The sequence below is a fragment of the Sceloporus undulatus genome, chromosome 3, assembly GCF_019175285.1.
Source record: "Sceloporus undulatus isolate JIND9_A2432 ecotype Alabama chromosome 3, SceUnd_v1.1, whole genome shotgun sequence".
Lineage (NCBI taxonomy): Eukaryota > Metazoa > Chordata > Lepidosauria > Squamata > Phrynosomatidae > Sceloporus > Sceloporus undulatus.
In genome coordinates this window covers 99,714,178-99,730,341 of record NC_056524.1, presented here as the reverse complement: position 1 = coordinate 99,730,341, position 16,164 = coordinate 99,714,178, and the positions used below count along the sequence as shown (strand labels likewise).

General features: G+C 41.3%; 1 protein-coding gene across 4 annotated transcripts in view; it reads right to left on the bottom strand.

Annotated features, from left to right (window-relative positions):
- Window positions 1-13,904, bottom strand: part of UBE3A (ubiquitin protein ligase E3A) — a 41,315-nt gene extending 27,411 nt beyond the window's left edge. For 2 of the 4 annotated variants that reach the window (XM_042458027.1, XM_042458028.1), the window contains exons 1-2: window positions 13,671-13,902; window positions 1,883-1,950 (exon numbers count right to left, since the gene is read on the bottom strand). The gene's annotated coding sequence lies outside the window, so the exon portion shown is untranslated. Of the gene's footprint in view, window positions 1-1,882; window positions 1,951-13,670 lie in introns of all 4 variants that reach the window. The other 2 variants (XR_006102927.1, XM_042458029.1) reach the window with 2 other exon arrangements.
- Between the last annotated feature and the right edge of the window lie 2,260 nt (window positions 13,905-16,164).

Here is a 16,164-nt window from a genome sequence, read left to right as displayed (position 1 = left end):
GTAAATACGATGTCCTTAATACACAATATCTAGCAATGAAATGTAAAAAGGCTTGAGTTCCTTGGTTAAAAGCCAGATTTCATATTCTATTCTATTCTATTGAAAGCCATATTTTCCAAGAAGGGAATTTATGCTTGAAAATACAGTACAATGCTAACATGAGCAACCTACTTCATATTCTATCATCTACCACTCCTCAAGAGGTTTACATGTTTGAGCTCTTCACACATGAAGGTAGTCAGGGATCTTACTCTTTTATTTTCAAAAAATGAGAGCTATAGGGACATTTTTACATCTCCAAATCCACATGGTAAATTTTCAGACTGAAACTAGCAAGGGAATGAATGTATGGCTGACACCTAGCATCCTGATGTGTCTGATGTCTGAGAGCAATTTTCTGGACAGCAAAGCAATGTGGGCTGGCCCAGAGATACTGTGAGTGCAAGAGCAGCTGAACAGTCATTGGCTGCCACTTGAAACCTCAAAAATCCTCCGAGAACAGATGAACAATATATATGAAAGCAGAACATCTGATACAGAACATTTTAGGGGTTAAATTCAGCAAGACTACAGATTTCATTATAGATTTCACCTCAACATAATTTTCATTTGAAATAAGATCTAATTTCAGTAAGTGTCAATTAGCCAGCTATTTTTTTTTTTGCTTCCACAAGATACAATGAAGCCCCTCAAATCCGACTGCTTTAAAGGTGTGTTAGACAAATTAATGGTGTAAGGCTGCCAACCGCTACTAACTGCGCTGTACATACGATGTTCAGTATAAGCAGCAGTATGCAACAGCAAGAAAAGGCTATTGCCCTCTTGTTATGTTTGTGGCTTTCTCACAGATATCAGGTTACTCACTAAGGAAAACAGGATGCTGGACTAGATAGGTCTTTCACTTCTTCATGTTCACTTTGTTTATGAGCACATACAGTTCACTTGCAAAGGCAATTTATCCATTTCAATAGGAAGCAGCCTGGAAGCAACATTTCCATACACAGAAGATTTCAATATTCGAAGTGCATTTAGGCTTCTAGATTGGGACAACTATATAGAGGAAACTTTTAACTGTTCTTGATTTGAGCATCTCCTCTTTCATCCCCCTCCCCCCCAATAGCCTTAAACCGGTGTGTAAAGCTGGGCAGGACTTCAGGATTCCTACTATGAGGTCTTAGTGAAAAATAATCCATGAATGTAAATAAAAAATCTAAATAAAACACTAAAATAAATGTTGTAATACTATATATTTAACAGTCACAGAAAGCAACATGTGTTAATTTTACGATGTATTTTATCATAGGCTTGAGCATGATGACATCATATTGCAATTTAATCATCTATTTGTTTGCTGGCCTTTTTATGTGCTTCTTCTGCATATGAAGCTAGACAAAAACTGAACATAAGCTGTGAAAATAGTCTGTTAAAACACTTATTAGGAAGCTAGTGGCAATCTTAATTTTTTCATGATATTTAACCAATAGACAATAATATGGTACTGGAACAGGGTATACACCAGATGGACTGTTAGGATTTATAAAACGTATCAATCCATTATGCATAGTGAAAGTTCATTCAGCAGCTAACATAAAACAAAAGCTGAATTAATTTGTATTCTATTCACAAACAACTAGCATACAGTAGACAAGCAATTCTGAGCTTCTAGAAAAACTTGCAGGCCAGATCATTTATTTAGCCTGTTAATTACCAGCAAGTGCAAATGTTAAATGGACTTTAAACATTAGGCAATAATTTGCTTAAATATTTAAGACATGACAAAACTTGTATATATACTGTTCAGTTCTAGCTTTCTAAGTTAGTTCAAGACAAATAATTTTACCTTCTAAGAATATAATATACAATATATGGCGGGTAAACATACCATGTTCTTCCAGCACTTTAGCAGTTGCGCTTGCACGCTGCCCAATTGAACTCTGTTTGGCTGTACACCTAGAATATAATATCTTAATTCAGTTTTTGAAATGACAATGTAAGAGATTGAGATCTTATAGTACATGAAGTTATTACAACCCTCTAACCAAACTCATTTAGGCAATATCAACCTAAAATGAATAAAACAGATTTTTAAAAGTTAAGCTATTTTTATTCTTTTAAGCTATTTAAAGTAGGAGAAGCCTCTCTTTAAAACTAAGTAGCTTAAAATTGGATGTAAATTCAAACATGTTCAACTTACATTTATAATATCTTACAAGTGAATAAATAGTCAAATAATAATAACCGTAAGCCGCTCTGAGAGCCTTTAGGGCTGAAGGATAGGGTATAAATACCATAAGTAAATAAATAAATAAAAATAATAATAAACACATTGGCTGTATTTGGATAAGCAATAAATCAGATCTGTGGAGAATAGTGGCTTCTCATTCATTAGCTCCATGGTCCCCTGGCAGACTCTTCATCCCCCTATCAGTGTAAGAGGCGCTAACAAGGCCCCCTTCTCTGTTGGGAAATGCCTTATTCACCCGCACTGATAAAAAAGACCCTTGCTTTGTAACTGGTTTCTGATTAGTTTAACTATTTCATCTGATGGGAGAAATGAAACACAAGTGATCAAAGAACATGAACATTAAGCCAGAATTCTCATAATGTCCAAACACAATTAATGTGTTAAAGGTTACCTTTCTATAGAAAGAAACATGAGAAAGATATATGTTGTTGCTCAAACTTAAAGTTGCGTAAACCTTTATACGAAGATAATTTTTTATATTTTTCTGAAGGATTGCTACTAGGCCAGAGGCTGGGAAACTGTGTCACAACTATTGGCATCAATAATCTAGTTCTGCGAAATATTATCTTTTCATTAACTATATAGGTTTACTGGTCCAGAGAATGGTTCTGCTGTAATTAAGAATCCTCAGGTCCATGTCAGTCACACACTACCATTTCTGTGAAAGTAGACAGCACATTCGGGTGATTTCAGCTTTCCTTGTTGTAAACTTTCTACTGTGGTTTTTTGGGGTGGGGGGGTTAAATTATGCCTGTTAAGAGCCTCTGGAGGTGAGGTGTAGTTTGGGTTTTTTCAACAGATTTTTTAAAAAACAGTTGGAGATACCAGTGACTGAGTGCTGCACTGAAGCCCTGAAAAAGATTCCCAGCGCTAATTCAGGATTCTTCCACACAAGCCCCGTTGTCACAGCAGTCACACTAGTTTAAAAAATGGTAATATACTCCTTTCAAGGCAGTGATCACTGTATCTCTCTCAATCATGTGAACAGGGTTGCTGTCCACATTGTGCTCTCTTTATGACTCTCCCTTCATCCCCTCCCTGTCTTATACCCTACCCAGCATGCCTTTAGTGGGTTATTGGGGGGGGGGTGTTCCACTTTTTTCATGCCATTCCTACAGTCCATAAGTCACAAACTAGCAGTTCCTCAGATAATCTTTCCCAACAAAAAGCCCTTTAGATGTTTTGTATTTCAGCTTCTGTCAGCCCCAGCAGTATGGTCAATGGTAAGGAATTATAGGATTTGCACTCTAAGGCTGCAGCTACACTGCAGAATGCAATCTAATATCGCTTTAACTGTCATGGTGTAATGCTATGGAATTCTGGGATTTGTAGTTTTGTAAGACATTTAGCCTTTTTTGTCAGGGAGCTCTGGTGCCATAACAAGATACAAATCCCCGGATTCCACGGAATATAACCATGACAGCTAAAGCAGTGTCAAATTGCATTAATTCTGCAGAGTGGCAGAAGCCTGAAACATCTGGTGACATTAGCTCAGGCAAGGTTTTTTTGGAATAGGACTCTTATACCTGGCTTTATTTTATTCTACCAAATGTTTTTGCCTCAATGCAACAAGAACATCCACCAATGTAAGCAACCTTCTGCATGAATAAGACAGATGTCTAATCTAGAAGCCCATTCCATTTGTATTATGATGCTTATCTGGCCCCTTTTCTAAGTGTGACTTTTGATGCACACAGAGGCTCACAACCTAAGCTAGTTGTTATATACAATTAGCCCTCCACAGCTAGAAGCTCCCCAAATCATCCAAACATAAGAAAACTCTAGGCAAGAAAACCCATCCATTTAACTTAAGCATGTACAGCTAATAAATATCCTGACTCTGAACCTCCCCATTTCCTGCCAACAAACTTTCACTTTGGCTGCATACAAGAACATTCCTAAGAACAATCAACAACAGCAGCTGAAGCTGACAGAATTATAAAGAAACACATGAAGCAGCAGGAGGAGATTACAAAGTTTAATTTACAAAAGAAACTTCATCAGCATGTCAATGCAAATTTTTGGATGTCACATTGGGACTGGAGTGGGAAAAAAAACAAATCAAGTTTTCTACATAAAGGTCTGTTAGGTCTCTTGCTATCACTATCTACTGAAAGTTAACAGTTATAGACTGATTACATTAAAAACAAACAAACAAACAGATAGCATTTTATTATTGTTTTGAGACTTCAAGTTTCCAACTCTAAGGCGAATCTATCGCGCTTTCCCTTCCTCGAAGGCAGAGAGAATGACTTGCCCAAGCTCACCCAGTGGGTTCCCATGACTGAGCAGGGATTCAAACTCTTGTCTCCAGAACTGTAGACCAACACTGACACCATTACACCATGCTGGATCCCTAAAAACTAGTTCCTGGCAATTCAAATGCTATAGAGGTGATGGATGTGCCACATTTTAGTTTTCTTAACTTATTTTAATATGAGTAATTCAGAGTTCTCTGCTATACATAGCACAGGCTACAGAAAAGGTGCTACTACAAAAGGATAATAGCCTTAAAAAGGTAAGACAAACAAAAAGGGCACTAGGATTTTCCTAACAAGTGGATTTCAGAATACAAACCCTATCCTTTAGTGATTGTGCTTGAACATCTGCAAATATGTAAACAGTAAATCCTTTTTCACATAACATGAAACTATGGTTTAGTAATAAAATGACAAGATTTAAACTTACAATCTTCTCCAGGACGACTTTGAGCACTGAATGTTCATTTAGATTAAGATTTAAATTTACTCCTTGTCTACGAAAACCCTATGCAATTTATGAGGTCGCCATAAGTTGACAGGCAACTTGAAGCAACATTCACACAGAAAGAAAACATGGTTTGAAGGTGGTTTATTTCTGCTAACTATAGGCCCGATCCAGATGGGCCTCTGAGGCGCCCCCATCATGTGCTAGGGGTTGGCCGAGGGAGCACTGCCCATACTGGCCTCACCCCTACCATGTGACGGGGGCGTCAAAATGGCAGCACCCTATACACACAGGCACCGCCATTTTGACACGATGGACGCTTAGCATCCGCACGTCACACCCCCATAAGGACGTCATAAGTGCACCATTGGCGCACTGCGACTTCCTTATGGCACCGCAGAAAGAACCCGCTTTTTGCAGGTTCTTTTTGCTATGTGAAGGAGCCGTGTGGTTCGTCCGCTACACCTCCCTTGCGCAGCAAAACAAGGTGCTGGCAAACTGCCCTTTTTGGGCGGTCTGTACAGTGCCATAGTTAAGATTACCCACTGTTTGTTAGGGTTACCCTTGCTTAATAAAAAAGAACAAAAGGACTAGTGGAAGAGGGGAGTATCCAAGTGCAAAGCTTATCTAGGCTCATTACTGTAATGCTGAATGATAAACACCATTATTTGTAAATCAGGTTACTTCCTAAATTATTCTGAAACATTAAGAGCTAAAGCAAAATTAAAGCTTCTTCCCATCTCTAACCAACTATATGTCAGCAGTAATCATGGACCAGTATACACATCATTCATCTATACACACCTCCAGGATATTTAACAGGGCTAGGGTATGCACCTGTATTGACTTGACTGCACAGATATCCCTTGCAGGACTTGGCTGCTTTCACTCTAAAAAACAAGTCTTTTTATGTTATCTAAGAATTCAACTAGATTACAAACATTATGTGTATATTAAAAATAAACACCCAGTATTTCCAAAACTGCCTTGTGGTACTAATTTGTTACAATAAAACGTATGTCAGGAGAGTCAATGCCTGGAATAGAGGGTTACTGGGATCTCCAAGAAAGGCATTCTGAACTTCTTGCAGGATAAACAAGATGGTTGTGTAGGGTACACATTAGAAGACCCTGTGACAGTCACCATTACACTAATGTGTGGATCATAAACAGAAGAGAAAATAGAATGAGGGTTGTCAACGTTTGCTCAGCATGTTCTTGGAAACACTGAAATGTAAAACCAGATCTTATGTCCGAATAGTGGCAAACTATGGTTAGGAGAAACTGCTACCATATCTTCCAGATTCAGTGCATTACAAATCAAGTCACAATTCTGTTTTTATAGCTATCCTGTTCTAGAATCTCTCTTCACTGAAGACTCTCACACAGGATCAAGGAGACATCCAAGCGAGATTAGAACATCTAATGACAGCAGAGATCATGGACAAGTAATGGAGTGAAACCCAAAAATTTTCAAGCAAATTCATTCCAAAAAAACAACAACAAAAAACCTTAAGGAGATTTCTGGAGGAAGAAGAGGTGAAAGAAGAGGCAGCAGAACAGATAATGCCAAGAGTAGGAGGCATGATCTATTCTGCTACTTGCTGCTTATCATCTAGGTCAAAAAGTGTTTTATCTTGTTTCCGTTCATCAACGTCCAGAAATGATAGCTGGCTCTGCCTCCTTCTGAAACACTTTAAAAGGCATAACTTGTCTAGTGCTACTAACTAGCAAGGCCAAAGGTGTTTCACGTGCTTTTATGGTGTAACTCAATTACTAATTGTTTCCATGCTGAAGTTTTATTATGTATCTGTTATGAAATTATTCTTATATTTCTCTATTTATTCTTATTTTAATTATCCTTATTTTTATATGAATAGGAATATTTTAGGGATCTTAGCAATAGCAAGTACATTTCTACTGCTTACCAGTGTACTAGGCAGTTAAGAAAGTGTAAGCTAATTGCCCCCCACAAGCTGGGTACTCATTTTAATGACCTACAGAAGGATGCCAGACTGAGTTGATCCAGAGACCTTGGCTGGGACTGAGCTCACAACCTTGTGGTTTGTGAGTGAGTAGCTGCAATACAGGCATTTAACCACTGCACCATCTGGGCTCTTTGATTTGTTGTGAAGTGCTTTGAGCATACTCCATATGGAAAAGCAGTATTCAAAAAAGCAACTGGTTGATAGGTTAGACAAGGAGAGAGACATCATAGAATCATGGAGTTGGAAGGTAATACAAGGGCCATCCAGTCCAACCCCATTCTGCCATGCAGGAATATACGATCAAAGCACTCCCAATAGATGATCAACCAGCCTCTCTGTTTAAAGATCTCCAAAAAAGAAGACTCCACCACTCTCCGGGGGAGTGTGTTCCACTGTCAACAGCACTCACTGACAGGAAGTTCCTCCTAATGTTTAGGAGGAATCTCTTTTCCTCTAGTTTGAATCCATTGCTTCATATCCTGTTCTCTGGAGCAGCAGAAAACAAGCTTGCTCCATTCTCAATATGACATCCCTTCAAATATTTAAACAGGACTATCATATCATAGTAAGAGGATGAGCCCTCCCTTTGCCATCTATGTCATCAGACCTCAGAGGGAGAGTGAGGCCTGCCAGCTCCATCAGGCCTGGCCTGAACTGAGAATAAGAGTCCTCCCTCCAGTCCCTCTGCCTTGGTCCAGGCCTCAGAGGGAGAGAAGAACCACTGGGCCTGATCCCCTTCTTCCGCCCCACCATTCCCTTTTCCTTTTGTGTTGTGTCTTTTTAGATTGTAAGCCTGAGGGCAGGGAACTGTCTAATTAAATATAATAATTGTAAGCTGCTCTGAGAGCCTTTAGGGTGGGGTATAAGTACTCTAATAATAATAATAATAATAATCACATATTTACCGTCTCTTCTTCAGGCTAAACATACTCAACTCCCTAAGTCTCTTCTCATATAAGGCATGGTTTCCAGACCCTTCACCATTTTAGTCACCCTCCTTTGGACATGTTCAAACCTGTCAACATCCTTTTTGAATTGTGGTGCCCAGAAATGGATACAGTATTCTAGGTGAGGCCTGACCAAAGCATAATACAGTGGCACTACTACTTCCCTTGAAATTCATTTTGTTAGTATTGGCCCAGCTTTCTAATCGATTAAGGTCATTTTGAATTTTGATGTTGTCCTCTGGGGTCTTAGCTACTCCTCCTAAATTGGTGTCATCTGCAAATTTGATAAGCATGCCCCCTATTCTTTCATCCAAGTCACTGATAAATATGTTGAATAGCACTGGGCCCAGGAGAAAACCCTGTGGCACCACACTAGTCACTTCTCTACAGGATGAAGCCATTGCTGAGCACCCTCTGGGTTCGGCTGGTCAACCAATTACAAATCCATCTAATAGATGTATTGTCTAGCACACATTTTACTAGGTTATTTTCAAGAATCTTCTCAAAGGCCTTACTGAAATCAAGATATGCTATATCTACGGGATTCCCTTCATCTACCAAGCTGGTAATTTTATCAAAAAAGAGATCAGATTAGTCTGGCATGACTTGCTTTTAAGAAACCCATGTTGACTGTGATTATGGCATTCCCTTCCAAATGCTCACAGACTCTCTGTTTAATGAGCTGCTCTAGAATCTTTCCTAGTATTGATACCAGACTAACTGGGTGGTTGGTCCTCTTTTTTTCTCTTTTTGAAAATGGGACAACGTTTGCCCTCCTCCAGTCTGCTGGGACTTCTCTTGTTCTCCAGAAATTCTCAAAGATTATTGCCAGTGGCTCTGAGATTACTTCTGCCAGTTCTTTTAATATCCTTTGATGTAGTTTATCTGGTCCTGGAGACTTGAATTCATTCAGACTGACCAGGTATTTCTATATTACCTCTTTATTTATTCCGTGCTGCATTTCCTCTACTGCATTCTGTGCTCCATTTTACTCAGGTTGAGCACCCTTTTGCTTTTGTGAGAAGACTGAGGCAAAAAAGGGGCTGAGTAGTTCTGGATTTTCTTGGCCTCCTATCAGCATTTCACCATCTTCTCCACCCAATGACCCTACCATTTCCTTCTCCTTCCTTTGGCATCAGACATAATTGGAATTATTCTTAACCTCGCTAGTAAGCCTAAAGTGGTTTGTTCAAACAACTATTGCTAAAATTTATACCTGTAATATACTCATAGTAGAAAAGCATTAACTTTTTTAAAACTTTAACTGAATTAACAATATCCAGACATCAGTAAACCATTCCAAAGTTCACTTCTTCAATTTCATTAATCCACAAAAGTAGCAGGACTTATCTCAGAGAGTCTAAGGTGGGTTCCACACCACCAAAAAGTACATGCTCGGCAGGTACTAGGGTTAGGAAGGGGCGTCCTTTCCAGACGGCCCTAACCCTAGTACGTGCCGAGCATGTACAAAATGGCGGCGCCCATTTTACTGGGCACCACCATTTTGACGTAACGGATGCTTAGCGTCCGCACGTCACACACGTGGAAATGACACTGCAAGTGCACCATTGGCATCTTGCAGCGTCATAACCGCACTGCAAAAAGAACCCGCTTTTTGCTGCACCGGGGAACCGTGCGGTTTGTCCGCTGCGGTTCCCTGGCGCAGCAAACACGGGCACCAGCAGAGCGCCCTTTTTGGGCGCTCTGTAAAGCACCTAAATATCCCTAAGGCACCAGATCCCATTTGATCTTGGAAGCAGGACTTCTCTCAGGGAGTCTAAATATCCCTAAGGCACCAGATCCCATTTGATCTTGGAAGCTAAGCAGAGTTAGTACTTGGATGGGAGACTGCTAATAAATACCAGGTACCGTAGGCTATATTTCAGCGGAAGGAAATGGCAAACCACCTCTGAATATTTCTTGTTGAAGAAAACACTATGAAATGAATGGGGTGGCCTAACTAGACAGGCAACTTGAAGGTGTGAATGTGCACACGCGCACACACGCACACACACACACACACACACACACACAGAGAGAGAGGGACTGATCTGTCAACATTTTTCTTTATTTGCTCACCCTCCAAGTCAAAAATGACTTGGGGGCACACAAAAAAATCTTAGCCAGGAAGTTCTAGGCTCTATGTGAACAATAATGCTTCACCATCACTTTAGCAGGAGTCCGCAGCCCCACTTAATGGCCCATCAATTACACTGCTGATGGCCCAGTCCTGCTACTGATTGCATTTTGAAGTATGAAGCTTGTCCTGGTACTGTTTGTATTACAAAGTATGGAGCTTCCTCTATGCATGTAGATCCACAAGCAATCTAGAATCTGACACACATCTTGGGCTCTAAATCACAAAAGCAGACTACATTTGCAGGGAAGGCTCTCAACTTCAGAAGATCAGCACAAATGGCTGGGCTACAACAAGCATATTGAAAGGGTGGGGTGCCAGTGAATGCAGACCCACACTCCACCCTCACAGCATAGGAACCTCCTGAGTAAGTGTTAAGAGTTTATGGAGGGCATGTGGACTTTAATTTCTAGCTGGTGTTTGAAACTGATGACTTCAAAGTGCCCTCTCAAAGGAGGAAAACAACTTGTACTTCAAGATTCAGGCTGCCTATTATTTTTGGTTTTGGTTTTGCGTGCCTTCACATTGTTTCCAACTTATGGACGATCCTAAATCAACCCTTTGTTGTCAGTGGTTGTGTGCCTTCAAGTTGTTTCCAACTTATGGTTACCCTAAGGCAAACCTATCATGGGGTTTTCTTGGTAAATTTCTTCAGAGGGGGTTTGCCTTTGCCATTGCCATCCTCTGAGGCTGAGAGTGTATAACTTGCCCAAGGTTACCCAGTGGGTTTACATGGCTGAGTAGGGCATCTAACCTTAGTCTCCAGAGCCATAGTCCAAACTGCTACACTAGGCTGACTCTCGCCAAGATTTGTTTAGAGGGGGTCTGCCTTTGTCTTCCTCTAAGGCTGAGAGAGTGAGACTTGCCTAAGGTCACCCAAAGCGTTTCCATGGCAGAGTAGGGATTCGAACTCTGGCTGCCAGAGTCACAGTCCAACACCCAAACCACCACACCACTTCTCATATTGTTTTTGACTGGCTTGAATACTGCAAGAGCACAAGATCTCATCTGATCTTGGAAATCAAACAGGCCTGCTTCCTACTTGGTTTGGGGACTGTTAAGAAATATCAAGTGTTATAGCCTGTATTTCAGAGAAAAGCAACAATAAACCATTTCTTGAATGTGTCTTGGCTAAGAAAACCCTATAGAATTCATGGGGTCATATGAGAGGTGACCTGAAGGCACAAAAAACACACAATGCTTTAGCAGGCGTTGGAATGGGAATTTTTTTTTAAAAAAAAGCCCTTATAATTCTTTGGGAAATCAAGAAAAAATATAACAGAGCCAACAACCAACACTAACCACATATATGTGCCTGAAATATGGATTATCTAAGCTAAGAAGGCCTTGTTTTTAATAGGGAAGAGTTCTAAACATACATGGCATGAAATGACCACCCTTAAGATGTAGTCATGTATTTGACAAAAGATACAACTATTCAGGCTTGATTCCACAGAATTTGTCTAGTGCCTGTAATTTCTAAAAAGACTGACAGTGAGCATAAGCAATTACGCTTCAATGTATTTGTTTCTGCAACTGCGACAATAATACATGCAATATTTTAGACTAATTTATAGAAGTTTCAAAATAAAGTCTATGGGGGGGAAAAAACCTATGCTTTAATAAGTAGGAAAATTTACAGAACCCTCTATTCAACCAAACATGGAAACAGGCTTTCTTGTCACCTGATAAAAGCAGCCAACGGCTAGCCGATTTGAAAGAGTGCACATTTCAACTTCTACTTTGCTCAGTCGATGTGCCACAAGCCATGAAACAAGCAATCCATGTGGATCCGATGTCCAGCGGCGGACCTGTCCTAATCCTTAGCTAGAGTTACAGCCTTCCACGAGGACAAACAAAGAAGAGCAGCTCTGACTTGACAAGCAAAACACAGACCTAGGCGTAAACAAACATCCACTCACCAACTGGGACACAGAAGAGGAGGAGGAAGCGGGTGGCCGATTAATGGCCCAGTTCATTAATGCAACTTCCTTGTTCTTGCCTGTGTTCACAAGTGTGCTTATCCACAAATAAAGGACCAGGGAGAGCAGCCTCCTGCACTTGTACTTCTGAATCCCCTCTCCTTTCTCAGTGGCAAGTACTTTGGCCACTCCATGGAAAGACTCATTAGAAATGACAATAATGCTAGGAAAGGCAGAAGAAGAGAGGAAGATGGGGGAACTCTATTAGGAATGTGGATTTACAGCACCTAAAAAGTGAGGGCCAGCATGGTGTAAGGGTTTGAGCATTGGACGATGATGACTCTGGAGGGTTTGAATCCGCCACTCAAGTATGAAAACCCACTGGGTGACTTTGGGCAAGTCACTCACAGCTTCTGAAGGTGGCAATGGCAACCCCCTCTGAAGAAACTTGCCAAGAAAACCCCTTAGGGTCGCCATAAGTTTGAAAAAAGAAGAAGACGACTTGGAGGGACTTGGAGACGACTCACCCACAGAATCGCCAAGAGTCGGGTTCGACTGGAGGGCTGTTAACAGCAACACAAAATAATGGGACTCAAGGCAGTCAGGGCTATCTTAACCCCCATCAAATCTATTTCTAAAGGGGAGTTTGTACAGGGCCTGAGCAACTGATGGTGTGTGTTTTGTGTGTCTTGGACATGTCTGACCATGAGCCTGGGCCGACTCAAAGGCAACTAACAACAAACAATGGCAACTTATTTACTGTATGTGCTTCATTCCTATGCTGCCTTTCTCTCAGGTGGGACCCAAGGCGGCTTCCAAGCAACCAACAAAAAAGCCGCTCTAGGGATTGCGAAGGCAATTCAAACACAACATCTGTATGTGTATATCTTTATGTGTGTGTATATATATATATGTGTGTGTGTATATATATATATATAACACATAGAGAAACATATATATATGTATACACACACAGATACACACAGAGATACAGATATATATATACACACACGTGCATAGACACACACATAGAGGAAGATATATATCAGACACATATACACACAAAGAGAAATACACACACACACACATATATATACACACACATGCACATGGAGAACATATATATATATATATAGAGAGAGAGAGAGACACACACATACACACACATATATATACCCACATAGAAATATATATATATATATATATATATATATATATATATGTGTGTGTGTGTGTGTGTGTATGCACACATAGATACACACAGATACACACACACACACACACCCAGGGAGAAATATATATAGACATATACACACACATAGCTATAGACACATACATAAACACATACACACACACATACACACACATATATATGTATCTACAGTGTGTGTGTGTGTGAGAGAGAGGGAGAGCCCGCGTGTTGTAGTGCTTTGATGGCTGTGCTAGGCCCTGGGAGAGAGGGAGCCAGCCCCCGTGAGTGAGAGCAGGGTCTCCTCCATCGGTCGGGAAGGGCTGGAAAGGGACACAACACGCACAGAGACATATACACCTAGGTGCACCTATTCCCTCCGCGCCCATGGCCTCTCTGGCTCTGCAGGGCTATGGGGAAAAGGCGGCCTCCTGCAGACACACACAGCCGAGGAGCGGCCTCTCGATCAAGGCGCTGGGAGAGGCGAGGCGGCTGTGCGGGCCTCTCCCTGCTTCCCCGGCCGCACGTTCCGCTTACCTGTTGTCAGCCGCCGCTTCCCGCCCTGGGCCCTTGGCGCCTCACTCGCTCCTCAAGCTGGGCCTCCTCGTCGTCGTCGTGGTCTTTGCCGCTTGGGTCCGAAGTCTGAGGCGGCGGGGCTGAGGGCGCTAGGCCGGAGCCAGGCTAGGCCTGGGAGGAAGAAGGAGGAGGAGGGAGGGAAGGAGGGCCAGGGCGCTCTAGGCGTGCGCGTGGCTGTCGAGATGGTGGCGGCGGCGGCAATGGCGGAGGGAGGGAGGGAGGGAGGGAGGAGGGCCCGCCTCGCCCCGCCCCCTTTCTGGGACTAACCCCAAGAAGCGCCCGGCGCCGACGCCATCTTGGTGAGGGCGCGAAACGGGGAAGCTTTGACAGACACACAAAAGGAGGAGGAGGAGAAGGGACACACAGGACTCGGCCCGGCATGCACCGCGCGACGGGGAAAGGGGCGGGGCAACCGGCGCGCTCCCGCTCTGCCTGTCCACCCGCCTCTTTAGCCGCTCTGGCCCGGCCAGGAGCATAGAGTCTTGGAGGGGCGTGGCTTCTGCTTGTGGCCCCGCCCCGTCCTCTGCCCTCTTCTTCCTCCTCGCAGTCGCTCGCCTCAGAGACTCGGTTGAGGGAGGATGTAACTGGGGCGAGGCTGGTTGAGATGGTGATGATGATAATAGCAGCAATGTTAATGTTACTTATATGTTAATATAAATATGCTTATAAATATAAACATATTAATTGTAAATTGTTATATATAAACAACAGTCTATTGATTATTAATATTTATTTTTATTAATAGCATATTATTTATATATAACTATTTGCAATTATTATAAGTAATTATAAATTGTTATATAAAGAATATATATTAGCCTATTAATTATTAATGATAACATTTATTATTATTTATATATAACTATAATTAATATAAGATATAAATAATACTGTATATTAATCTATTAATTATTAATGGTAACTATCATTAATTAATAGATTGATATATTATTAATATATTACATAAATTATAATACAGTGGGCCCTCGCCTTATGTGGGGATCCGTTCCGGATCCCTCCGCGTAAGGCGAATTCCACCTATGCTCAAGCCCCATTGTAAACAATGGGGCTCGTGCACGGCTGCGCGTGGGGCGCAACGGGCGCGCGCGCCCATTCAATTGAATGGGACGCGCCACCCCTTCTGCCCCACATGTGCCCCGCGGCTTGAGCGCATATGCTCAAGCAGCGTAAGGCGCGCCCGCGTATGACACAGGCGCGCTGTATATGCTAGACTTAGTTATTCATGATAATATTCATATTATTATATTATTTATATACAACTATAATAAATAAAGTTACATATAAATAATATATGTTAGTCTATAAATTATTAAAGATACTTATTGTTAGTTAATAGAATGATTTATTATTTATATATTTCTTTATAATTAATAAAGTTACATATAAAATTTTATATATATACATATATATATATATATATTAGTCAATTAATTATAAATGATAATATTAATTTATTATTAATTATATATAACTATAATTAAAGTTAAATTAAAGGGGAAGTGGGCGAAGGGGCGGCTATAAAGATAATCGTATCTTGGCCAGGATACCTTTCCGGAAAACAGACCGTTTCAAGTGTATGAACATCAGCCTGAAGACCAAGGGTAATATAGGGACAGGGACATAGCCAAGGGGGGAGGTTCTTGGGGTCCGGACCCCCCCTTCCATTAGAAAAATGAATGGTGTGTGCTGCTGTGCCGCCACACCCAAGCCCCATTATAATGGTGGCACTTAGTCTGGACCCCCCCTTCCTAAAATCCTAGCTACGTCCCTGATAGGGATGAGTATACTCTCCACTTTGTTGCCTAACAGACTCCCTCTCCAAGCTGTATTTCTTTGGATGGCAGCATCCTGGGCCTTTTACCCCACTGCTGCCACCAAATTAACACAGACCCTTTTTAAAACCTCGTTTCAGAAGGCTTTATATTGGTAACCTGGATGCAAGTTTATGCTAAAATACTTTATTAAACAGACGTTCCAAACAAAAGTTGCTTAAACATGTGCCAATAAAGTAATTGTTGTTTCATGCACTTGTGTTGCTTGTTTCAGTTGGTAAGTTTACTTTCTTAGTTTTAACTTTGTTACAATGATGGTTTCTTTATGCCACTTTTCAACTGTCACTAAGGGAATTTTCATCTCCTCCTCCTTTCTAGATTTTTTGAGATCACTGAGAAATATTTCCCCCTGGAAACCACCACTCAACTGGACATTTTTGCAATTATGGGGGAAAGTTTATGGTAGGGTCCTCTACAGATTGTAAAACACTTTGTTACTATGTACAATACTTAGGGGCAACTTCCATGGAGTTCAGTGAGTTATCTTCCCAAGTAAGAATGGACAGGATTCGGGTTAGGTGGCAATCGTTCCCCTGTTATGTTCTGTTGGGCTAAATGTGCCTTTCAGTTCCAGCAAAATATATAGCAAAAGGATTGCCCTG